The sequence below is a fragment of the Castor canadensis genome, chromosome 1 (genome assembly GCF_047511655.1).
Source record: "Castor canadensis chromosome 1, mCasCan1.hap1v2, whole genome shotgun sequence".
In the NCBI taxonomy this organism is placed as follows: domain Eukaryota; kingdom Metazoa; phylum Chordata; class Mammalia; order Rodentia; family Castoridae; genus Castor; species Castor canadensis.
In genome coordinates this window covers 22,237,155-22,264,214 of record NC_133386.1, presented here as the reverse complement: position 1 = coordinate 22,264,214, position 27,060 = coordinate 22,237,155, and the positions used below count along the sequence as shown (strand labels likewise).

At 37.0% G+C, this 27,060-nt stretch overlaps 1 protein-coding gene across 30 annotated transcripts in view; it reads right to left on the bottom strand.

Moving 5' to 3' along the window:
• The window catches only part of Hivep2 (HIVEP zinc finger 2), a 185,088-nt gene that overhangs the window by 33,636 nt on the left and 124,392 nt on the right, over positions 1-27,060 (bottom strand). The window lies entirely within an intron of this gene.

Below are 27,060 nucleotides of genomic sequence, written 5' to 3'. Positions count from 1 at the left end.
TCTCAAAAGAAAAACAAACAGACATAAATGTTAAAATGTGGATTCCCTCAGGATCACTCCCTATAAGCATTCAAAGTGCTGAAAAGAAGTAGTGTGCTTTCATTTTCCTCCTCCCATTTGCACATTACTGCAGCAGGACTTTGGGACACCCTGTGCACTTGGAGACATGAATCATTATAAGCAAGTAGGCCCACTCTGTTCCTCAAAAGACACAAAAGGTGCAAAAATAGCTTCTGTGATTGAAGCAAGAGCCACGTCAGCAACCAGATGAATGTGGGTGGTCAGATAAGATTCTGCTGCTGCGAAGGGCAAATTATTAAGCAAATGCTAGAATTATTTTCTTTTTTAAACTTTGTTCTTCTTGCCTCAAGTCAACCATTTGCTAGCACTCAAAATGACACCTGACAAGTTCTACTCTTCTCAAAACTGAAGTTCCATAAATACTAAAGAACATGACTGATTACCATTGAAGGAATAGTAGTGATCTCTGTCCTCTCCAAAAAAGACACAATGCTGCAATATAATTACATAAATACACATACACACACACACACACACATTTTGGCGGGGAGGGAGGAAGTGCTGAGGTTTGAAGTCAAGGTCTCATGCTTGCTAGGCAGGCACTTTACTATTTAAGCCATGCTCCAGCCCATCCATCTATATTTTAATACAGTAAATGTCACTTCTTTTTTGAAAAAAGTAAAAGAAAATTGCTTAACAGTAAAGCAAAAACTGTACCTTGGTAATATGACCTAAGCTAAATAAAACATGGCATCCCTCGAAAAAAAAGATCACTGAGCTGTTTTCTATTCCAAGCAAAATTCATCTAAGACATTAATGGGCCAAGATTCTGTAGATACAGCTATTTATAGGGAACAGAATTTTACAGTATTACTACCTATGACTCATAATCCCATAGTCATTGAAGTAGGAGGCAAGAAGTAAAAGGAGGCCAGTACCAATACCAAATTTCCATTCTTACCAAGGTTCTCCACAGACCAGGCAGAGAACGTGAACCTTCCCCACCACAAGCTGTGACATTCTCAATTCTGACTGGGACAGTGCTACTCGAAATGGGAAATACTACATACTACTCTCATATCTGAAATTTTAGAGTATGGAAGATCCTTTGTCACCCATTAAGAAGATTCAAAAATTGGTTCAACAGACTTACAATTACTTGACTCACAATTCATGACCTCCTTTCTCTTTTCTTTGAAAAATAAAAAAAATCAACAGTAATAATGTCAAACTTACCTTTTACCTTATAGAAACTTCCAAATAATTAGTGTGATTTTAAACCAAAGATCCAAATAATATTAACATGCAAGGTAATGACACTGATTTGAGTGATTTTCCTCAAAATTGTTTCTGTTGTAAACTGGAATCAGTAAAGGCCTCAACAAGAGAAGCAATTATTCTTACTATTAAAATGAAAATATAGACAAATCATCTCAGAAAATTATTTTTGCATTAATTTAAGCTAGCTTTTGTGCCTCAGTTTCTGTATCAAAATAAAAGAAAAATATTTCCTCAAATAGCTCCTGATAATGCAGTATGACAACTCATGTTTATGTTCCCTAGAAATGGGGGGGGGGGGTAGAATTGTCATTTCTTTAACTTTGAGATTATTAGACTCAAAAGAAATTACCAGGTAATGAAATCTTCTTATTATAAAAAAAAACTGACAAGTTTTCAGAAATAGTGTTAAGAAATCTAGTTAAATATCCCCAGGCCATATAAAATTCATTCCTAAGCATGAGGTGAAAATTATCTTTCACTTCTTAAGTACAGGCTGATTTCTCTGTAGCTCTTCAGGTTTATGGACAAGACCCTTGAAAAATAGTTTCCATTTGTTCATTTCCTATTTTTAACAAGCACTTGGAAAGTTTGAGTATCATTGTTTCTATCCCAGTAGTTTCTTAGTCTTTTTCTGAGAAGAAAATATCCTTGATATTAGATAGTTATTATTGAATGCTCATTGATTATTACCACTAACTAAGCAAAGCAAAGGTCAGGTTGGGCTAATAATAGGCAGAAGACAGATAGACATTTGAAAAACATTCATTATTGGTAGAATTCTTTATTTCCATTCTCTACATTTTCAAATAATTTTTAAAAGTTAGAAGTTTAATATGACTCTTAGAAGAATCTTGCAAAAAGCTAAGGTTTCACTGGCAAACCTCTCAGGCATATATAAATATCTCCAGTTGTCCTTGTTTTTTCTGTAGCTACACAAACATGTGCTAGATCATAATTTCAGGAGAAGACCTGACAAGGCAAACCAGTTACACTTTGGATGACAGTTATCACAAGGAAAAGCAAAAGTTATTTGCATAAACTATGGAAAACTGATGAACAAGACCAGGAAAGAAGTCGTAACACTTGAATTTCTCAGTAAAAGGGAGTGTTTAAGCATGACATGTTTAAAAGAATGAGCACTACTCTTTGAACATTACAGAAGAAACACTGTACTTCAATTTCATAATAAGGAGTAGAAAAGATTCAAAAATTGGCTAAAGATGAGAGGACACTAAAAGGGAAATCAATGTTCAACACAATTATTATTTTTTTTTTTATAAAGAGGCATCTTTACCTTCAATCAAAAAAAGAAGAAAAGGCTCAAAGAGGCTTTAATGGCCCATTGTTCCACTTTGGAGTGGCAAGAGTGACAAGGTAAGAGGAGGTTCTGAGGTGCTAGAGTCTGCAGGTCAGGGCAGGCATGTACTGGAGTCACATGCACACACACACACACACACACACGCACACACGCGCGCGCACACACACACACAGATCAGTATGATGAGAATCTTACATCTTTAAAAATAGTTTCAATATGAAGGTGAAGGTTGGGGTTGAGTTTGGAATGTAAAGGACAATAAAAAGGTTTTAAAGATATGATCAGGAAAGGAGTAAAGTGGTAATTTTGGAAAATTATTTCCAAATAATTTTGGACAATTTATTACTCAAAGTAAAAGGCTTGGAAAAGTCAAAGGGGTGCTTAGAAAAAGGAATTCCTTTAGATTTTCATGAGAGGAGGCTGGGCAAATGAGTCCAAACTAGCCTAATTTTCCATTTTGCCAAGGTTCTGGTTCTAGAAATGGCAATGTATATGTGTATGGAATCATCAGATTATACCCATAAAGATGTAGTTATTATTTGTCAATTAAAATTTAAGGGCCAGGGGTATAGTTCAGTGGTTGATTGTTTGCCTTGCATTAGTAAGGCCATGTGTTTTATTCCTAACACCACATTGAATTTTTTAAAAAAATTATCCCACAGCTACCTTTGGTCTACTGTTGCTTTTCTGAGGCACAAAAAAAAAAAAAAAAAAAAACCAGACAAATCACTGAGTAATTTAAAACAATCTAAAAAAAAAGCGAGTACATGTATATTAGTAATTGTCACTTAAGCCTCCTTAACTAGGGTTTTTGACTATTTTATAACCCTTTGAGATATTTATTGAATGTCTATTACATGTCAGAAAATGGGCTTAAGTTTAAAAAATACAAAAACAAAGGAAAAGACAAGCACAATATTTAAGAGCTCAGAGCTTTAACATGGAAACCTGTCAATGAGCAAGTTCAATAAGGTATTTTGAATGTTTTGACACAAATATAAACATAGCACAAGACAGCAGAAAAAAAAGAAAAGTAGTCTCCCAAGAAAGACTACTGAATCCTTCTATACATTAAAGAAAAACTAACATCAGTGTTTCTTAAACTATTACACAAAATCAAAGGGAAAGAACACTACCAACTGCATTCCATGTGTCATTATTTCCCCCAAATAAGGACAGCTCAAAAAAGAAAATTACAGTCAGGCACTGGTGGCTCATGCTTGTAATCCTATCTACTCAGCTACCCAGGAGGCAGAGACCAGGAGGATCATGGTTTGAAGACAACCCCACAAATAGTTCTGCAAGACCTTATCTTGAAAAACCCTCCACAATAAAATAAGGCTGGTGGAGTGGCTCAAGGTGAAGGCCCTGAGATCAAGCCCCAGTACCTCAAAGAAAATTACAGACAATAACCTTGATGAACACAGATGCAAAACTTCTCAATAACATACTTGCAAACTGAATTCAATAACACATTCAAAAGATCATACATCAAGATCAAGTAGGTTTCATTCCAAGGATACAAGGATAATTCAATATATGCAAATCAATAAATGTAATACAGTACAAAAACAGAATTAAGGACAAAAATCACATGATCATCAATAGACAAAGAAAAAGCCTTTGGCAAAATTTAACATTCCTTCATGATAACAAAAGGAATGCACCTCAACACAACAAAGGCTGCACAATAAAGATGTAGTCATCATTCCGGGGGAAAAATTGAAAGCATTTCCTCTAACGTCAGGAATGAGACAACGCCTTCCACTGTCTCCATTTATCTTCAATATGGTACTTGAATTCTCAGCTGGAGCAATAATGAGAAACAAAGAAAAAATAAATAGGAAAAGAAGAAGCCAAATTATTTTTATTTGCAGATTATATGGTCCTATATTTAAAAGACCCTCAAGACTCCACCAAAAAACTTCTAGATCTGATAAACATTTTGGGCAAAGTAGCAGCATACAAAGTCAACATGTAAAAATCAGTAACTTTTTATATGCCAATATAAGCAGATGGAGAAAAAATTAGAAAAAATAATCTCATTCACATGAACCACAAAAAATCAATTAAACACCTAGCAATAAACCTAACATTGGAAGTGAAAGACCTCAATAATGAAAACCACAAAACTTGAAGAAAGAAATTGAAGAACGCTGGAAGATGGAAAGACCTCCCAGGTTCATAGATGGACAGAATTAATATGAAAATAGCTACACTGATGAAAACAAGCTACAGATTCAATGCAATCCCCATAAAAATTACATTTTCTTTCACAGATATAGAAAACTCATCCTAAAATTCATTTGGAAGCACACAAATCTTGAATAGCCAAAGCAATCCTGAGCAAAAAGAGCAATACTGGAACTATCACAATGCCTAACTTCAAATGATACTACAGAGCCATAGTAACAAAAACAGCATGGTACTGGCATAAAAACAAGACATGTAAACCAATGGAAAAGAACAGAAGATCCAGAAATAAGCCCATGCGGCTGGAGCCATCTGATTTTCAATAAGGGCACCAAAAACATATTTTAGAGAAAAGACAGCCTCCTCAACAAATGGTGCTGGAACAACTGGATATCCACAGACAGAAGATTAAACCTAGACTCTATCTCTCATCCTGTATAAAAATTAAATTAAAATGGATCACATTTCTAAATACAAGACTCGAAACATTGAAACTGCTCGAGGAAAACACAAGTTAAACACTTGAAGATATAGGCATAGGTGATTCCTTTCTGAATTGAACTTCAATTGCTCAGGAAATAAGAGCAAAAATTGACAAATGAGATTGCATCAAGTTAAAAAGTGTCTGCATAGCAATGGACACAATTACTAGAATTAAGAGATAGCCCAGACAATGGGAGAAAATCTTTGCCAGCCATTCACCAGATAAAGGATTAATGTCCAGAATAAATAAAGAGCTCCAAAATTTAAAAATCAAAAGAACAAACAATCCAATTAATAAATGAGCAAGCAAATTGAACAGACAGTTCTATAAGGAAGTACAAATGGCCAAAAAACACATGAAGAAATGTTCTGCATCCTTAGCCTTAAAGGAAATGCAAATCAAAAGTACAATGAGATGTCATCTTACCCCAGTCAGAATGGTAATTATCAATAAAACAAAGAACAAATGCTGGTGAGGACACAGGAAAAAGGAACCCTTATACAGTGTTGGTGGAAACATAAATTAGTCCAGCTGCTATGGAAATCTATATGGAAGTTACTCCGAACACTAAAAACAGAACTACCATATGATCCTAAATGTACCCAAAGGAATATAAGTCTGCATACAATACAGACAGTTGTACATTCAAATTTATAGTAGCAATGTGCACAACAGCCAAACTATGGAATCAGCTGATCCATCAACCGATGAGCAGATAAAGAAAATGTGGCATATACAATAGAGTATTATTCAACCATAAAGAAGAATGAAATTATGTCATTTGCAGGAAAACGGGTGGAATAGGCAATCATCACATTAAGTAAAATAAGCCACACTGAAAAAGACAAATATCATGTATTCTCTCTCATATGAGGAATTTAAACCTGAAAAATGGAAAAAAGCATGATATGAGTTATAAAACAAAGGAACCATTGCGGTTGAGAACCAGTGGGAAGGGGGAGGGGGAGAGGAGTTGGTAATGTGGGTAAGAATATGATCAAACAGTAAAACCTGTAGAAAATTGTTTTAAAAAGTGAGGAGGAGGGTAAGAAAGCATTAGAGAAAATGGATTTGATCCAAATACTTTATATATATGCATGGAAGCAGCACAGTGAACACCTTTGTACAACTGATATGCATCAATTAAAATGTGGAGAAAAAAAACAAAGGATGGTTGAAACAATCTATCTAGACAGTTAGGAAAGGCTTTACAGAGACATCACTGAGCCAAGTTTTTAAAGAAAGCTACATATGTGAACATAGGGAAGTACACAACTTTCAATGTTGTCTGTAGAGATAAATACATTTGTCAGATGAAGTAAAAACATGAGACTATCATTCCAGTTTCTTTACAGTTACAGGTGCTTTATTTTATGTGGTGGAATGCTGGGCTCATCAGGATGCTTGGGGAATAGATGTTCTAGTTAATACAGCCTTATGGTTAGCTGAAGACCATAAGACAATTATTCTGAACATCTGCTAGTGATTACATTTTCAAAAGTGTATCAGCTTTCACTTTGAGTTAATTACAATCTACTGAACATGATTTAATCTTTCATGACTGAGGACTGTAAAGACCTCTGCTCACCATTCTGCATCTTGGTTGTCCCCTCCTGGTATTGTTAATGTCAGCTCTCCCCACACATGTCCTGTTTTCCATGGTCAGCGTTATAATTGAGGTTTGGTTTCTTGAACACATATTTGACATCAAATAAGTCATATATCTGACTTTTTGTTTTAGGAACAAATAAATAACGATAAACTCTCACCACTTAATTTTTGAGCTTATTTTAGACTACTTACAAGTATTTAGCACTATTCATCAGCCAAATGAGATGAAAAAGGTAAGAACCAGAGAAGTAAAAGTTTCACTGAGATAAGCACAGCACATTATGACAGCTCTAGCCTATAGGTGAGGTCTTCAAATTTTCAAGTCAACTCTTTTCAACTATCCATACTACTTCCTCTTATTGAAAGCTTATTAATCTAGCCTAATCACAGAAATCAAATGAATAACTAAAAGAATAAAACCTGAAGACTAAATGATCTTGACCTTTGAATGAGCAAAGACATCTATAAACATTTTAAAGGTAATCTCTCAGAGATATAGCAGGTGAGAATAGCTGAAAGCCAATGGCCTTTGAACTATTTGTCAATTTTTTTTTGGCGGTAGTGGGGTTTGAACTTAGCTCCTCACCCTTGGCAGGCATTCTACCTCTTGAGCCACTTCTTCAGCCCTTTTATGTGTTGGGTGTTTTCAAGATGGGGGTCTCATGAACTATTTGCAGGGGCTGGCTTCAAACCCCAATCCTCCTGATCTCTGCCGCCCAAGTAGCTACAATTATAGGTGTGAGCCACTAGCATATAGCTTATTTACCAATATTTACATAAAAATAAATTAAATGAAAATTTAAATTTTTCCAAAGTGAGTACATGTCAGCAAAATTGCTTGTCCATCAACTTGTACAAATGGCATATTATTTAGTGTCCTTAATTTCCTCTATCCTATTCCTAATGTTACTATGGTAGGTAAATAACTTTCTCTTGCCAAACCATCTTAAATATTTATTCCTTAACTAAATATATGGAGAAACAGATAAAACAAAAGGAGGTTTATATGACTACTATTGTACAGTGAGAAATAGGACATAAAAAAGTCATAATTTCAATGTATTGCTTTCTTATGCTTTACCTTCTGTTTGCTATTTTCATGCTACCAATATATATAAATAAAGTCATGATTCCCTTTCCAAGTTTCCTTTTACTCCCAAGACTAGCATAAAGAAAGACCAATTGTAATTTTGGATTATGTAAAGAAAGTGAATAGAGAAATCAAATTGCAAAATATACACTGAATTCATAAGTATTTTTTAAAGTGAAGAAAATCCATATTTATTTTTAAAGTGAAGAGATCCCATATCAAAAGCACAGCTAAAAATTTGAATTCCACCTCATATTCATGCAACAAAATTATCTTCAGTCTTCTTATACCATGTTCACACACAATAAAAATTCTTCAAAGAGAATCAAGGCAAAGCCTCTGACTATATTAATCTAACCAGACTGGCCTTATCTATGCCTAATAAACTAAGCTGCTGAGAAAATTAATGCTCCTTGATTTCTCACTAGGCAGGCACTCTACCACTGAGCCGCGCCCCAGTCCTTTTGCTTGTAGTTTGTTTTTCAGATAGGGCTGACCTTGAACTGCAATCCTCCTGAGTCTGCCTCCCAAGTAGCTGGGATTGTAGGCGTGTACCATGAAAGAATCAATCCTATTTCTTTTCTTGACAGTTTGTCCAAAGTGTGGGGAAATTGGCTCCTGCATCAGTGTAGAGGCATATAACTTCGGAAATCAAGGAACAAATCTGGATTCAACACTGTCCCTAGGTCTTTGAAGCCTATAGAGTGTGCAGGTGCTATTCCTTTAGGCTTTAGAAAGGAATGTAAGGTCAGAACACAACAAATAACCTGAAAAGCTGTTCTTATCAGAGTTTTAAGAAATTATGTGGTCAAAAAGGACTAGAATAACCACGTAGAACCACCCAGAGGTAAGTGATTCAAATGGAAACCATGCTTTACCCAAATGAAGTAGCCAGAAAAGCTTTATAACTGCCTATGTTACCTGGTTATTTGGGTATCCCTTGACACTTTGATAAGCTCTGAATGGATTTCAATTTTTTTCAGCCTCATCTTAGAGCATATCATTGCCTAGAAAGTTTAAGACTAGAGAAATACTCTTTTCAAGCAGAATATGAAAGATTGTATTGGGCAAATTCTGAAGGACAATGCCAGAATTCCAAATGCCAGTCCATTCATTTTTCCAAAGCTTGCATATAATAATGTAATAAAATAAAATATCACTGGAATGCAAATTTCATATATATTTGTATTTGAACCTAAATATTATCATCTCATTTACTAAAAAAATTCCCACAAATATCTATAAATCAGGTTCAATGACACCAAGTACAAATTAAGAGCAATGTGCACATGTGCTAGTCAAGATAAAAAGACAAGATTTCTACCTTCAAAGACCTTACTGTGTAACATAAGCAAACAAGCTGTAAAAGCAGGAATGGCTTTTTTTTGTTTTCTGGTGGTACTGAGGCTTGAACTCAGGGCCTCATACTTGCTAGGCTGTGCTAGGCCTTGTTAGGCAGACACTCTATCACTTGAGCCACTCCATCAGCCCTACCATAAAATAGTATTATGAGAATATAGAAACAAGAAATTGCTTTGGAATACTGCATTTAAGAAATACTATGGTAGATCTTAAAAGAAGGCTTGGACATGGCAGGTAGAGATACAGTGGAAAGATATTCCATGTGAATATATCCTTATGTAACAGACAAGAGTAATACATACTGGAGAAAGCGTGTGCAGATAGACTAGTAAGCAGACAGAGATAACGGGAATTGGGACTGATTTGGGTTGTTGGTGGCAGAACTTTGACAGACAATGAGAGCCATAAGCAATTCAGAGAAAATAATCACCACTTCGTCAGATGAATGAAGGATGAGAAAATAAATGTGAAAGAAGGAATGGCTGGGAATTCACTGGTGGATATGTGTTCAGAGCCTAGAACAAAAATACCTTCTTTGCTTAATGACCAAAAAAAAAAAACTGAGCAAGTCTGCCAGCATAGTCTGAGGAGGCAGAAACCAGAGGGACAGAGTAAAGGACTACTCTGGACTTCCAGAAAGTTGAGCATCCCAAAAACTCAAAACAGATTACTCTCAGAACTTCAGGCACTTTTCCAACTCCCTAAGATAAAAAGATCTTTTAAAAATAAATGCTGGGAGGTATAGCATTTATAATATGTTAGAAATTTGATGGAAAAAATAAACCAATTAAAATCAATGAATGAGCTTAAACCAGTTTGCCTTTGAAAAAAGTGCTTAAGAGTTAAGCTTCAATCTCTTTACCCAAGATATAAACAATAAACTTTTAATTTATCCTGGTTTCCCCTATTTCCCACTTGTTTTCTATGCCTCCTTATGAGGCCAATTCTATATACAAACTTATGTCAAGTCCATGAATGTGAAGATCACTGAAAACAGGAGAGAATAAAGATGACTCTTAGAGTACTGCCTGAAACATCTGTGACAGCACAAACACAAACTTCTACTCTGCTCTGTATGAAAATCACAACAAATAAAGGCATGCTGACAAAAGTGTCTCAGATAGATAGACAGATAGATAGATAGATAGATAGATAGGTAGATAGGCAGATAGGCAGGCAGGCAGACAGACAAATAGATAGGTAGGTAGGTAGACAGATAGATATAAGTAGATAGGTAGATAGGTAGGTGGACAGATAAATAGGTAGGTAGATAGGTAGATAGATAGATAGATAGACATGTAGGTAGATAGGTAGGTAGATAGATAGATAGACGGGTAGGTAGATAGGTAGATAGGCAGATAGATAGATAGATAGGTAGATAGGTAGGCAGATAGATAGGTAGATAGGTAGATATAGATATAGCTATCCCTTGGGGTTGCTCATGAACATTCCTACCTTTTAAGTTCTGAGAGTACACTCACGTGATGATGGTGATGCTGTTCTACTTGCTCCCTAGATGGCAAGAATGGTGTAGTACTTAAGGCACTAGACTGCCTACATTCAAATCATACACCAAGTACCTTAGTGTAAGGGGAAGTTATGACATCAAATATCACCCATCTCATTCAGTTTAGAATTTAATGAGACACATTGAATTTAATGAACACCAAGCACTTAACACAATGTCTAGCGCACGGCAAGCATTTAAATATTATTGTTATTATTATGGGTTACAAGTGCCTTCAGAGACTTAGCCTGAGTTTGGTCACCTGAAAAACCAACTTAGTGTAGTGAAGCAACTGTGCTGAGGACAATGGCTGGTGTAAGCCCACCTGGCCTTAACCCATGCCCTGAGTTGAGTTTGAAACCACCATATCACAGTTTTATAAAAAATACATAAAATTGATGAGGTGAGACAGAAAAGGTACAATGAAGAGAATACTAGATTGGGAGCCAGACAATCCATATTCTTATTCAGGTCTAATTCTAATACCTGGTAGCTGGGTAATCTTGGACAATTTGCTTAGCCTTCTGACTCTTTTTTTTTCATTCATAAAATGGAATAGCAATTCCTCCCATTCACTGTTGTTGTAACCTGAATGTTTGGTACCGTAGGTGTGCAATAGACTAACTTTGTTTTTTTTTACGTCAGCACAGGTTTTATTGGGAAGGAGAATCCTGCAAAGGGTTCTCCAGCAAGAGAGTTAGAGCCTCCTGCCACTTACAAACTGGGGTCATTATAGGAGGTTAACTAGAGAAGTCCCAGGCAGGTCAGTAGGTAGGAAAATCCTCAATTGGCTCTCTGACTCTCCCAAGATAATGGATTAGGGGTAAGTCATTCATTGATTGGGGGTGGGGAGTTTCTAGTAAATGGCTAAAGATAGATGTTTGTTATTCTTTCAGGATGAGTGGAGAGTTTCCAGTAAGTCACCCATGAGGGAGAGGGGGTCCAGTCCATGTCCAGTGGACATGGCTGCCCTATATTCACCTTAGCATTCCTGCCTTTTGATATCTATCTATCTATCTATCTATCTATCTATCTATCTATCTATGTATTAGGAAAGGAACAATGAAATTTTGTTTAGCTACTTCCTGCTATGGCAGGGTGTTGAGGTCTCTTAAGGGGAGGGAGTATTGGCAGGATCTTCTTACTCTACACAGCTATAGTGGGCCTGATAGATGGGATTTTAGAAAAGGATTCCCATGAGGAAGATGTGTACTCATTAAAGATATTGTAGTTGGCCATGGTGGCAAATTTTTATAATCCTAGTACTGGGAGGCTTAGGCAGTAGGTTTATAAGTTCAAAGCCAGCCTGGGCTACACTCTGGACTAAGACTGTCAAAAAAAAAAAGTATCCTATCTTGTAATTCTATATAACTATATTGCAGAATATTGCAATAGCCATGTTGTGCTCATTTTCTACACATGCAAATATTCACTGAATATTCACTTTTATAGCCTCATTAGCAGATGAGGTGGTATTTATCAATGCAATAATAAATAACTTATCGAAGGAAGCTAATGATGATGATGATACTATGACACTCTTTCCTTTTCAACTCAGTGATTACCAGAATGTGTTTTGTTTACTACTATGGGTAAAGCAAGGTACATTTTCTAATTTATTTAGCAATTAAAAAGGAACTTTCCAACTTTTAATTGACTAAAGTGAAAATATATGGGAGAAATTTATGTGATCTCAATCTCAGGGAGAATTTTATTTTTACTTCAAACTAGCTATCATGACCGTACATTTTTAGCCTAGTTGGTGTCACTCCGAATTTCTAAGAAGCTAAGATCATGTAGGAAGTATCTAGGCTTTCTAAGCATGTCCACTGCTCACCAAAGCTATTTCCACCTTCAAATACTATTTATAACTTTGTTTCCCATCCTCTTACACTAAGCAATATGCAATAATGGGGACAGTTACAAAAGACCTAATATGTGCAGCTAGGAACTGTTTGCAAAATTGATTCTACTGGTATATTTCAATTGTGTCTGGACAACACAACTGTGAAAACTAACTGGTTCCAGGGACATAAAAAGTAACATGAGCTCCCAGAATAGATGTATTTTTCTTTAATCTTGAACAGTACTGATTCTCAGAAAAGATTTTGCAGATACAAAAAGGTACAAGCAACACAACTCAACAGAAACACTAATTATATTTTTCCTTCTCTAAGAAATTACATATGAATAATATGGAAAAAGTATGATCAAATTATATTATCTTTGAGACATGGTCAAATTTCCAGCTACTGTCAAATCTCAGTAAGAGACATGGTAAATGTATCTGACATAATCTTGGACACAGATAACATACGCTGGCAGATCCTACACCCAAACTCCGTGCAGGATACTGAAAGGTTGGATGAAGGTTTTATATTTGCTGAACATGAATAGGATTAAAAATCAGATTTAGAAGCATGTACTTTACAAGTTTTGAATCCACTTGACCCGAAAGTGTTTCCAAAGTCGCAAGTCAACCTCTTCTTTTAAGGAAAAAACACAAACCATCCTAAGTATTACTATAATTTTAAATGATGAAGTAAAGAGCCTGAAAACTGTTTCAGTGTCATTTTGATTTAAAAAATTACATTTGATTTAATTTGTTCTTTCTTTTCAAGTAAATCCAAACACTAGAGAATGTGTGTTTAGAATTCCTAATTTAGATTTCAGTCAACATTAGAGACCAATCTCTAATATAGACATATTGGCTTAATTTCTATGCCCTTCATACTTACACAAATCATCTGAAGAACACAATCTAAACAGTGCAGTCAGAAACTGTCTATCCTGAAAAAAATTATAATAAAAACTTAAATGTATTTGTTTCAGCTTTGAAAGCAGCTAGCTAAAATGTTCAGGCTCACAAACTGTTTGAATTCATATGCTGTTCAGTGACTTCCCATTAACTGATGCTGTGTGGCACTTCACCTTTGTTGTTTCTCATCTACAACTGAAGGAAAAAGGATTTGCTTGAAACAATCTTATTAAGAATTCTTTGGAAGGATTAGGGGTGTAGCTCAGTGGTAGAGCAATTGTCTGGGATGCATAAGATCTTGGGTTCAATCCCCATCCCCTATAAATAAATAAATAAATAAATACTCTTTGTTAGCACAGACTCTTTAAAACAAAAGTAGAGGAAAAACAAGCCATAAACTTAGTAAATAAAAACAGAGAAAAGCACAAAATTAAGTATTATATTGCCTAATTTCTATCAGACTTGCTCTGGTTTTATTGAGGGACTTGACAAGGTGCCAAAACAAACTTCATTGCAGTATCTACTTTCCCATTTTAACATGGGTGTAAATTATTTGAACAAGTCGAATAAAATATTTCTATTAATAGCTAGCAAACAATAAAATATAAAGGAAAAATGTTTTAGAAATGCCTGTCTATTCAAAACTTATCGCTTCTGGCCAAGTGTCGGTGATTCACCTGTAATCCTAGTTACTCAGAAGGCAGAGATCAGGAGGATTGCGATTCAAAGCCAGCTCAGTCAAATAGTTCCACAAGACTGTATCTCAAAAAAACACTTAATAAAAAAGGACTGGTGGAGTGGCTCTAGGTGTAGGCACTGAGTTCAAGCCCAATACCACAAAAAAAGAAAAAGCTTGTTTCTGTCTTTTAACGTAACAAGAACAGGAAGAAATGGAGGCTCAGAGAGGGTAAGCAGTTTCTGCAAGACTACACCATCAGCAGTCAGTTCCTTGGTCTCCTGCTTCCCAGCACAAAGCTGTTTCCATGGAGCACAGTTGAAATAGGTTTCAGATTCCCTCTGCCATGGGCCAACCTGAGTGAATACCTGACTTCCTCTGAGCTTGAGTTTCCTCATATATAAAAATAAAAGTGCTGATCCCACTTTTACACTGCTCTGTTGGTGAGTCAAAATTGAGGTGACATATGAAAGTAGTCTGTCAATTTTAAATAGCCAAGAAAAAACCTGACTTTAAATTGCCAAGTAGATAGATACTGTTGTTGTCACTTACACTACTGAATATAGAAGTTTTGCTGCTGAATGAAGAAACCAAAACAGAAGAAATTCAAAGGCCTGAGTCCTAACCAATACTTGACTTCACTGAGCCATGAGTGAGTTCTATCAGCATAGTAACCAGTCAGAAAGCCTTAACACAACAGACTAATGTGACTGTTTTATGGCAGTAAAGGTGAGCTAAACCTTCTGCAAACATCTGCCAGCAGCTTGTATTCACTGCACTCATTCAATAGTAGTCACTATAGCATACACACTCACAAATTTCTAGATGGGAAATTTTCCGTTTTTACTCTTTTTAATGAAACTTCATCTTTTCTTCTTTTACTTTTTTAATTAATGAAAGTTCATCTACACAAGTGAATCCAAATTGAATTAAAATATTTGTGAATTATTTCCTAACCCTTCCCTACATAGCACAAAAAAATAGTTCTAATTCATCCAAGCAACAAACCTGAGATACTTTCTTTAAGGACATGGTTATTAGGAGTTAAAATTAATACAAGCACAAATCATTTAGATGTTGAATAATTTCACCTAACATCACCCAGAACTATAAACAAAGTTTCTCCTTGGATAACTGTTTCCCCATTGTGTACAAAGTATGTCTCATGCAAAAACAGCATGTGTACCTAGTCTTAAAAGTCCTTTGTTTTGCCACTAACACAAATTTTATTTCAAGGCGGGGTTCTGGAAAAGATTCTGGCTTGAGTATCTGGGTACCAGTAGCTAGTGCCTGTCATACATGAGGAAGATTTTCATCCTGAGAAGCCACAGCAAATTCTGTGTCCCTTGGATTTGTGGGGTGAGATGAGGCGGTCAAAAATCTCCTTTGTCATTGCATCTGACAGCAAACTGTCAAACCAAGGGATAATGTCCGAGAACCTCAATAAAGAAAGCAGACATTGAAGACTGGATATCCTCGGCTGAAAGTACACAGCCCCTTGACTACTAAAGACCAGAATCCATAAACTTGTTTCCTGCTTTAGACAATTGGGTCAGATTCTCTGTTTCTATCCAAAGTATCAAACAAATCCCTTTGGTAGACTACCTCAGTTAACAAATTGGAGTGGTGTCTCTCTCTTCCTAGATCGCCTACGTGCCCACGAAGAAGGCATGAGGCCAGGCGTAGCAAGTTGGGTAGATGTTCTCCTGGGTTGCAATTTTCTTCATAGCTTATTCTCTCTAATAAAAAGCAAATCTGATTGTGACTGCTAAGAGTCAAAGGTGACTCCCTGAAGGTCAGGATGGTGAAGCATGTGGACTCTGGAATTAAGGCAGACTAGATCTTAATCCTAACACATGTTGAATGCATCAGCTATGAGACCTTGGTTAAATTATTGATTCTCCAACAGGTGCTTGCTCATCATAAAATGAAGAAAATTATAGTTCACATGCCAGAATGTTGTTGTGAGTATTTAATGAGATACTGAATGTAAACCATTCAGGACAATACCTGGCACGTGCAAAATGCCATCAAGCATGGGCATTCTTTTTTATATACTAGCAGAATTAAATCTCTGGCATTAATAACTAGAATAAGGCAACACTATTTACTAAAAAAGGAACTTAACTTTTATTATTATTTGAGTTCTAAGAATAACTGGTATGAAATGGTTGAAATGGTTATTGAGTTTGCATGTATCCAAGCACATGTGAAATGTGTTTATATCTCTAGAGTCTGTGTAATTAATGTATAACTTATCAGGAAAATATTAAAAATGCAAACTTTTAATTGCATTTCATAAAGTAAAAATTATTAAGTAGAATATCAATGTTTATTCGAATTTTTGTTTGGAATGTTCTGGGTTTTTTAAATGACAGAATGACTAGTCATAAAATATCATGATTTCTTGGCTTTCGCTTATCAGTGAAAAGGAACCAATATAATCTTAAATATAACCCAAGAGAAGCACACCACTGTCCACCAAGGTACCCTAAAAGGCAGGTGGGAATATGGATCTTGTCAGCTAGAAGGAGAATGATTCCTCTCCATAGTGCAAAAACAAGAGGGAGGGAAGTCATTGGCATCATCTTGCTTTGGAAGAACTGAGTAACATACTGCTATTGGTTGTTTCCTCTGACCCTATGGAGTAACAACTTGTCAATTTCTGGCAAGCAGGGGCAACTTCAAAAGCAACACATCCTTTAAAAAATTAAGACTTGTGGAAAACTTTCTTCTCCCCCCCCAAAACAATATTGAGTTTCAAACATCAGAATTCTGTCACCTAACTTCTATAATGCAACTTGAAACTGTGATTAAAGTTCAAGGTGGTAGAACAGCATCAGAAAGCAGGGAAGCCTCTGGGCTAAGACCCAGCTAAGTTAGCAAAACTAGTCCCTCTGCAGGTGAGCAAGGAGCAGTGCATCAGCACCAAGCCCACGAAACACCAGGCATCACTGGAGTTTGAGTTTCAACTCGCTCACTTCTGCATGAAAATCCACACATACATCTTACTGAATCTAAGTCACAGGCTTTTTAAAATCCACAGGCCAAACTGCCAAAGACTATACTATTTATTCCTAGTATGTTAAAAGGATACTCATTTTTTGCTTAAGAACTTTCTCAGAAATTAGATTAAGAACTCACCAGACTTAGTGTCTAGGTTGCAGCACAGCTGGGTGGCAAGGAAAAAAAAAAAAAAACCACTGAAAATCTCTGCATTTGACTGGTGTGAACAAACTTAATAGTTTACAAATACCTAGGAAGCGCATTATTACATTGGGTTGCTGAAGTCTCTATGATGGTAATTTTTAGCTACTTATCAATATTCAATTAACATCCATGATATTAGTTATTTTAAACACTCTACTCTGAGAAGTGAAGAATTCAAGATTAATAAGGTGACATTCTAACTGGAAGAGAGCTTTTTTTCTCCCCCAGCATTGGGGCTTGAACTCAGGGCCTACACCTTGAGCCACTCCACCAGCCCTTTTTTGCAATGGGTATTTTCAAGATACAGTCTTGCAAACTATGTGCTTGGGCTGGCTTCAAACTATGGTCCTTCTGATCTCTGTCTCCTGAATAGTCAGGATTACAGGCGTAAACCAAAAGCACCCAGCTGGAAGAGAGCATCTTTACTTTATCTTCACATCATTGTAAAACATTTGACTTCTGAAACGGGAATCATCTTTCTGCATCAGGGCTGAGTGTCTCTCCCTGGGGTATCTTCTAAATGGCTTAGTAAGTTGTACTCTATACCATACAATAATGTTAGAGGCATTGTAACTTTATCTTTTTCTGCTTTTCGCTGTTTATGGGTAAATAGATAATTGCATTACTTGTCAAAGACCAGTTACACAGTGAAATTACACAGGAACCTCTCTACATTTTGAACAGACTGACACTTGAAGGAATTGTCTTACTTTATGGCCAAGGAATGCTATGTATGCAGAGGCTGTCCAGAAAAAGCCACTAGTATGGTCCAAGCAGCAGCTCTGCTTGCCTTTCCACTCTGTTCTGATGCTTCTGCAGATCAGAAGGAAGAGGATTCCCCTGGAGTCTCACCAAGTCTGACGTCAAGTGAGGCTGTATCCAAAAAGAAAAGCAGTAGCAAGGGAGCCCACAGAGGCACAGCTGCCGGTAAGAGTGCTGGGATAGCATGAGAAGAAGACTAATTAAACAAGCACAATTAAACAGGTACAAGCACACTTGAAAATACTTCATGTGAGCGAATTCCCACTTGACAAGGTTAGATAAGGCCACAGGCCACAGAAATAGTAAAAGCCCGGGACAGGCTAAGCAAATTCTCTTTTATTCTAGAACCTTTGATATTTTCACTGATCCATGGCACTTCAGTCAGCACATAAATTCAACTCTCCTAGTCAGTACCCTTAGACAAGTCTCCTAAACTTAGTGGACCTTGGTTTTCCTGTTATAAAATGAGTACAATAATTACTGCCCTTCTAGATTCCTAAGTTACTTTACAAATTAAATGAATCTATATATAGTACATATGACATCTGAGCCAATGATGGGCTGCATTTACAATGGTGGGCACAGAGATTACATAGCTCAGTGACAACACAGACATTTAGTTTATGTAAATGTGCTATGATGTTCACACACTCTTCTCAAAACATGCCCCACCATGAAGTGACACATGGCTGGATATAAAAATAAAAGAAAAATGGCAATCATCTGATCATTATAAGATAGCAGTGTCAACTCCATGGTCCTTTTCAGTTAGATCTAGATGTGCCATTGCAGCTCGTTGAGGTCATGACAAGTTTAAACTTGGGATTTTGACTTTTCGTGGCTCTAGGGACACATATGGTTTATTTCTGCTTATCTTTTAGTCTAAGTATATCCCCCTCACTGAAGCTTTCCCCAAGTCCTCTTCTGTGATCCAACAGGACAAACATCTTCAAATGGCTCATAACACCACGACATACTTATCTTGCAGACTACAGTGTAAGGAGGTTAAGGACAGAGATTATGTCTATATTTGTTAATATACTACTAGCGGTGATGGCAAACAAAATCCAAAATGCATAACGGCTCCTTTCATAACAGCAGTCTAAAATGTGTGTCCTGACAGATGGGTGGCTCTACTCTGAGATTAATCTTTAAAAATCATCATTCTTCAAACTTATCTGCAGGAAGGATTCCAAGTACCATCAAAGCTCCAAGCTGGTAGAATGGGGAAAGTAAGGAGGGCCACCTGGGAGAGGGTTTTAAGAACCACGTGAGGAAGTTTCACATGGGGTGCCCCCCACATTCCAGTCACAAACTCAGTCACATGGTTACTATAAATGCAGGAGAGCCTGGGAATTGCAGACTTGAGCCCAGAAAAGACAGGACATAGGCTTGGTGAATAGCCAGCTAGCCCCATGCCATAGTCACAACTAGAAGTTAAAAAGATGCTCCCTGATATACAAATGAGCTGACAGTATACCTGAATTTTGGTCACAAAGTAATAAGGGAAAAAGAAAAGTACGAAATGCAAAGCATGTTCCTGGATCTATTTCACTTACTTTCACAAATCATGCATGCCTCCCTTTTCCTAATAGACCCAAACCTAATTTTAAGGATAAAAAATGACACTGCCAAAAGGGGGGGAAAAACATAGAAGTTTTATAAGCAAAGCCTAAAGTTTCAAAAAAAAAAAAAAAGCCTACCTAAAAAAGGGAATATCACAGAGAGGGAAGAAATGTGACAAGAGAAGAATCCCTATCAATAACACATAAAGAAAATGCAGAAAGAGTGTGAAGAATCCACTCACTGTGCTCTAAGCTCTAAGCCTAGCTTACTTTTCACAATGTAAAACTCTGATCTGATGCTTTAATACTGATGTCTTAAAATCAACTCAGTTTAAAGACTGGTGAAGTGGATGAAAAAAGCACTTGAAATTTTTGTTTTACATAAAATCACTTAAGTACTCCAAGAATGAATACATAGTTTTTTAAAGTATATAATAAGTAGAATTTTTTCTAATGCTTCAATTTGGCCAGGTCAAAACTGCAGTGTATTTAATTCTTACTGAAAGCATCTATTAAGTCCAAGTTTCAGCTGCATGGGGAATGAAGTGCAAACACCAGTACTTCATCATCACCTGGAAACTCCAGGTGACACAACTCTGTGGTTCACACTCCATCCTAGAGGATCTCTTTCCTTCAGTGGAATTTGCTTCAGCTCTCAAAATAGGTTTATTTCTGCTATTTTTCAGACTATATTTTAAAAGAGAGTTTTCACAGATGCTGGTGAAATAATTACAGCTGCATAGACAAGGCATATAATTAGTTGAAGAAGAGGATAAAAAGAAAAAAAATGACTTCACCTACACTATGTGGGCACAAAGACTTAGGATTAACTATGAAGCAATTGCTGTTTGTATCTTTCACAGCTACAGCCAACACCAAGGGAAAAAACCCCAACTATACATAGACACACACATACATACAATTCAGGACACAAAGAAAGACATGTTGGCTAAACTCAAATAAGTACAGATGCTTACTAAACTCACTAGTTTCCTTGGTCCTATGGGTGTGTAGCAAAAACAAGACAGAGTAAAGGGAGGAAGAACAGCAAATGCATTTGAAGAGCCACTGAGTCACCGAGGGGAGACATTTCTTCTTTAGCAATGTTGCCCCGTTCATATGCCCGATTCCTGAAAAGTGGGAAATGGAAACACAGAAAAGGAACCAAATTTGCCCAATTTGAATTGATAAGGGTTTCAACTTCTGAGCCAAAAGAGGCCTTACACATGACTATCAAATGCTGAATTTACCTGTTTTCACAGTCTCCTTTAATTGTTTTATGAAGTTTGCGAGCAAGTTTACAATGATACAGAGCAGTGAACTCAGTTCAAACTTTAATTGCATGTGGAAACACACCACCAGCTTATTTTTATCCGACATGGATAAAATTTAATCGAAGGAATTTGCTCACAGTTTCAACAATCATGCCTTAGTGGTGAAGAACTCCAAGGATGCGTGGGTAATTATAAATTAATTTTACATAGGTATGGCTTGGTCAGGCCCACTTAATTTTTAGAAAAAAATTTTAACAGTGCTTAAGAGATTGATGGTACCACAACGGCAGTGGGTTGGAAGGTAACAATGAGATTTAGCCTGATACCAAGATAAACTTCAGAGCATCAAGGTTCACAAGTCTTGTCCCTTCCAGGGCCAGGCAGGTAATGAAGATTTGGGAAGTGACCTGGCAAAGATAAGAGGGAGGGTGGTGTTCAGGGGCCCAATGAAGAATGAATGCCCAACTTAATATGAATTCAACTGACGGAACTGTGCTGAATCACAAAACACATTTGGAGGTCCCAAGAGACCTCTGTCCAAAGAGACAAATAGACAACATATTCTCTCAACTAACCTTTGCTTAAGATATGAAGAAAAAAATTAGAAGATAAAGATTGTCCTATTTGACAAGCACTGGGATGCATATACTGTGGCTCATCAGCGAAAAATAGACTATGGTCCAAAAAATGGTCAAGGGGAGAATGGCAAAGCTGACATCCTTTTAAGAAAACAGGGCAGCCTAATAAGGACAAGTGCCTAAATATATGCTATTCTACCTCTGCCTCCAAGACATTCCCACTACAAAAGTGGTAATTATTCTGAATAGACTTTAAAAAGACGATAGGGTGTGGCCACTGAAATTTTAACTCTTGTTCAAAAACCAAACAAAACTAAAGACATAATCACAAAGTGCCTTCACACTGCACTAACAGAATGTCACTTTGCATAATGCTAGAATGTGAGGTGGCTACATTTCAAGATGAACTATATGTAAGATGTACACCAGGTGACTGAGCAACAGGAATGCTGTAAGCAGATAGGTTGGCAAGGTGAGCAGATGTCCTTAGAGAACAGTAGGAGTCAGAAGTGCAAGGTGCATGACACTGGGCCACTTCTCTTGACCAGTCCCCCTGCACAGAGTGGGTGGCTTGTTTCTCCCATGGAAGGTGAGGGAAGTAAGTAGCACCAACATTTCCTTCTTAAAGAGCTTCTGGATTGCTTCCCCACCCAACATTGTACCCAGCCTCTGAGAGCATCACAACAGGAAGCCAGATCTCTCTCCACCTAACACAGGAACCTTTATACAAAGCTTGCTTTGGTGGAAGAGAGGAGCAGACTGGCAATGGGATCCTGCCTTCATTTGCTCCTCTGCAGGGCTTGCCAAGTAGGGCAGAGTTTTGCAGGAAAAAATCTTCCACTGCTCCTTCAGGGGAGAGGATTATTCAAGACATAGATACTATAGGGACTGTCCTTAGCAACCAAAGTCGCTTTTTTCATAAATCATTGTTGTGGGTAGTTAATTCTACAATTTAGGAGTCATATTTAACTCTTACCTAAAAGAAACATATATATGGAATATTCAAGGCACTATGATAGGCTTTTAGAGGTAGTTTTAGAGAGGAGTTCACAAAGATGAATAAGAGACAGTGTTTGGCCTCAGAACTTACTCCTAGAGAAGAAAGAAAACTAACTATCATTTTCTGGACACATAAAATGTGACTATCCCATGCTTAACTCTTTGCATACATTATCTCATTTAATAATCAAGACAGCCCTAGAAAGCAATGGTATTTTTCCCACTTCTTAGGTAAGGTTTAGTAGCTGTCCAGGGTCACAAAGATTGCAAAGAGCTGGCACTGGAACCAAGTATGCCCACTGCAAGAGCCCCGCTCCAACCCTATGACAAGAGCTATAATAATTTATAGGAGAAAAGTGTGTATTTCTTGTTGAAATAATGATGGATAGCTTAACGAAGCACAGTGATATTACAGACCTTGAAAGATTGAGTTAGAAGGATTTTAAAAGGCAGATATTAGAAGGCAAGGCAGAGTAGGAGATGGAACAATGTACCAATAGCCTAAGCTGACAAAAACTAGACAGTGGGCAAGCAGTCAATTTGGCTAGTATGTCATAGTTTTGTCTAGAAGCCCTCAGAACTATAGGGCCAGAAAGGTCAGCTGAAGCCAACCTTCCCTTTATGTTTAATTTAAGCAAATGATGAACTTCGGTTTGCATACCCTGAGTACACTACATATTTAATTTGCATTGAGGCCAGCTGTTGTACTTAAATCAAGATGTCTTATAGGAAGAGTGCTTCATAATGGTTGGATTGAAGGGGGCCACTTGTGATTCAAAGGCAGACAGGTATCAAACCATGGCTGGATGCAGTTCTGAAAAAGTCTCCTTACATTGAAATGATGCAAACCAACCTTATCTTTTCCAAACAAATACTGCTTATAAGGACAATAACATTTCATATCCATGGCTGGATAGTCATGTTCCAATAAAAAGCCCAAACACTGTAACTTGTATTTGCAAAAGAATAATACCTTTAGTGTATATATTTAAATTACATAGGGTGATATCATAGTCATAATTTTAATGAATTGAAACTGTCTTAGATCCCAAGACCTTTGCTGGACTGGGAGGGACTCTAGGACTGGAGGCCAAAGTAACTAGAGGCTATGCAAAAGGCCAGGAAACCCACTTGTAGGAGGAACACTTCCATGAAGAAAAGAGATACTGACCAGTGGCCACAAATCTTCAGCAAACTAATCAGAGTATTCAAGGCCAGCCTCAGAGAGTCTCTCTTCATCAAGGCTCTTCCCTCACCTATCTGAAGTTCTTAAAGCCTTATCTCTGATCTCAATATTTTCCTACCCAAAAACTTTCAGTGATTACCCCATCTCCTACCAAGTTCCAAAACCCAGGTTTACCATTTATGATCCTCCCAAACATACTGTTTACAGTCCATCCAACCCAATCATCCACTATATCTACTACAGTGGAAGAAAGATGGCTTAGCCATTGTTCTCAAGCATTACCAGCCTTTCCCATCCTAATGCCTTTGTTCAGGCCAGGGGCTCTACCTGGCTCTATTTATCGAGTCCATCATGATCCATTAAAATCTACCAAGTCATAAAAGCCAGCTATGTGTCAACTACTCCATAAAATCTGGTACATAATAAAGGCTCTGTATTTATCTGTTGGATGGATGAATGGATGGATGAATGGATGGATGGATGGATGGATGATGGATGATGGATGGATGATGGATGGGTGCATGGATGAATGGATGCAGAGATGCAAGGTGACTCCCTCTACTGGTAGTGGCCATTCATTACATTGGCAGTGTGCCATGTTCTACCACTATTCTATTATGAAACTCTCCACATGCGCCCTTATTTCATAAACATTTAAATAATGCTCTTCTCTCTCTTATTAATTACATGTAAAGTTGTTGAAGGCTAAACTATATTTGTCTTTGTATCCCTCACAAATCCTAGTATAAGATCGTTCAAAGGATATGTATTTAAGAGATCAAACTAATGTAATATTGTAGAATTTACAGAAGATGGTAAAAATACATAATGGTTAACTTAAAACATCCAGTGCATAAATCCTAGGTATGAAGAGTTGGCAAGTTAACGTGGGTTAGCTTCATTCAAGACAAAAGTTAGGTCTTTAGTTTAAAATTAAGTTTTGCCAAAGACAGTCAAGGTCATCACTTCCTACTCCTCCTTCAGAATTCAACTCTGACACTATCTCTTTCTTAAAGCCTTTTAAGAACATTCTCTACCCCACTTCCCACAAGATTCTGGGTCCACCTTCTCTCAGTTCTGTGCATGTATAACATTCTGGTACAAAGAGGAGTACAATATCACACAATTGCTGCTCCCTTGGGTCTCCCTGGAGATGGAGGAGTTGCTTTTGCTCATATCAGTAATCTATCAATCCTAAACATTACCAGGCATACACTTGGCTCTCACTAAAGGTTTCTTAGTATTTTATTTTAGATGTACTTGGCAAACATTCTGATTTTTTATTTACTAAATACAACCATTGTTAGCAAAGCAGAATATGTTGCTAATTTTTTAGAGGAATGGAATTTAGCCTGGACTTCACAGTCAGGCAGCCTCACAGTGGAACATCAACTCTGCTTCTTATTAGGGCTGGGATCTTAAAGGAATCACTTAACCTTTTTAGGATGATTTCCTCAAACCTCCCATACCTACTCTGCAGGGTACTGAATACTAGAGGCTATATAAATCAGTTACCTAACAGATTTCTGGCAATTGGTTATTGCCATATAATGATAGCAATTATAATTACTACTACACTATGAGAACAGACCAAAGTAAATATTGAGATATACACACATATATGTTATTTAAAATTTGAATGTTCTTTAAAAAAAAACTGACATGGTTATTTCAGTAACATCATGCAGATATAGTCCACATCTTTGGGGCTACAAATTACTTGTCATGCTGTCAGTAAGAATCTTGATCCAACTGGTAATGAAAATGTAAAGAAGTATCCAGGGAAAACTAAGCTGGTGGAAAAGCATGCAAAATATGACAGAAAAGATAAGGATGTATGGTCTATCTGCAATCTGATTTTTTTCCATGATGTTCCAAGAATTAAAAAAAAATCGGCAAAGAGAGAGGATGTTTATTCAACATTAAATATTTAAAGCAGGTCGATATGACCACTACCTCTCAGGAATTCTTCCTCAGTCCTTCCTCAGACTCCACATCTCCCAGTCAATGTACATGGTACATATGTATATCAAGCTGAGAAAAACCAATGTAGAAATGTTTCCGACACAGCCTCCAAAGAAAAATCTAGTGTCTAGCTTCCTGTGTAAACAAATGTCATCACATTCAAAGAGCAGTACATCAGGAAAGTCTCTTAAAGACTTCTGCTTTCATCAGGGGTGTGTGTGTATTCGTGTGTGTGTGTGTGTGTGTGTGTGTGTGTGTGTGTGTGTGTGTGTGTGTCTGAGAGAGAGAGAGAGAGAACAGCATTCCACTACAGAATGACCTCAGAAGCAGAAGCACTGTAAGACAAATCATTAAAGATGCAACACATGCAAGCTCTTCCACTGCAGACGCAGAGAGGTTAGTGAAAGCAAAATGATCACTTAAGATCAATTTAAGAAACCTGGCTTCACACAAATGGTAGTAAGTAGATGGATTTGTCCAAACCAAGCTATTTGCATCCTCTACACGCTATCATTTTGTGCAATGGCTAAAACTTCTTACATGTCACAAGTTTTTCCCCTCCTCCCTTGCCATACAATGTGTCTGCTTTGAAGAATGTCAGACTTGGAATAAGGAGAAAAAAGAGCCATATTTTGATGTCTCACAATTTCACAACTGAATTTAAATCACATGACTTTTATTTTGACGATTCACAAATGGATAAATGGTTTAAGAAAACAACCATACTTACATGGTATAAAAATACTTTCTAAGACAGTTTCTGAACCCAGATCTCATAGACTTATCTCTCTGTTAAGTGTATACAGTGAGTTAAATCCTCTATTTAGCAATTTTTAAAAGTACCTTGAACTCTTCAGACTAATGAGTATCATTTAAATGAGTAAAGAAATACCAAAAAGGACATGACCCTTCCTCAGTGCAATGTGGAATGGCTGGAGCCAGATTTCCCCTCCTGTCTGAAAATAATGATAAAGGTAGAAAAGAAATTATATATATTTATAACAACAGCTCTCAAGTCAGTGAGCCACCTGGAGACAAGGGACAGTGATCTCTGGGAGAAGGAAAGCAAATGAGGTGAGCCATACAATTGCCCCAGCTCACTGTCTGGAGATGGTTTACAGGCTGTGGCCCAGAAGAGGGCACATAAGCAGAGATCAACAGTCTCCATGAACATAGTGGCCCTAGTGGCAGCTGACCACAAGGCAACGTGTTCCATGTAA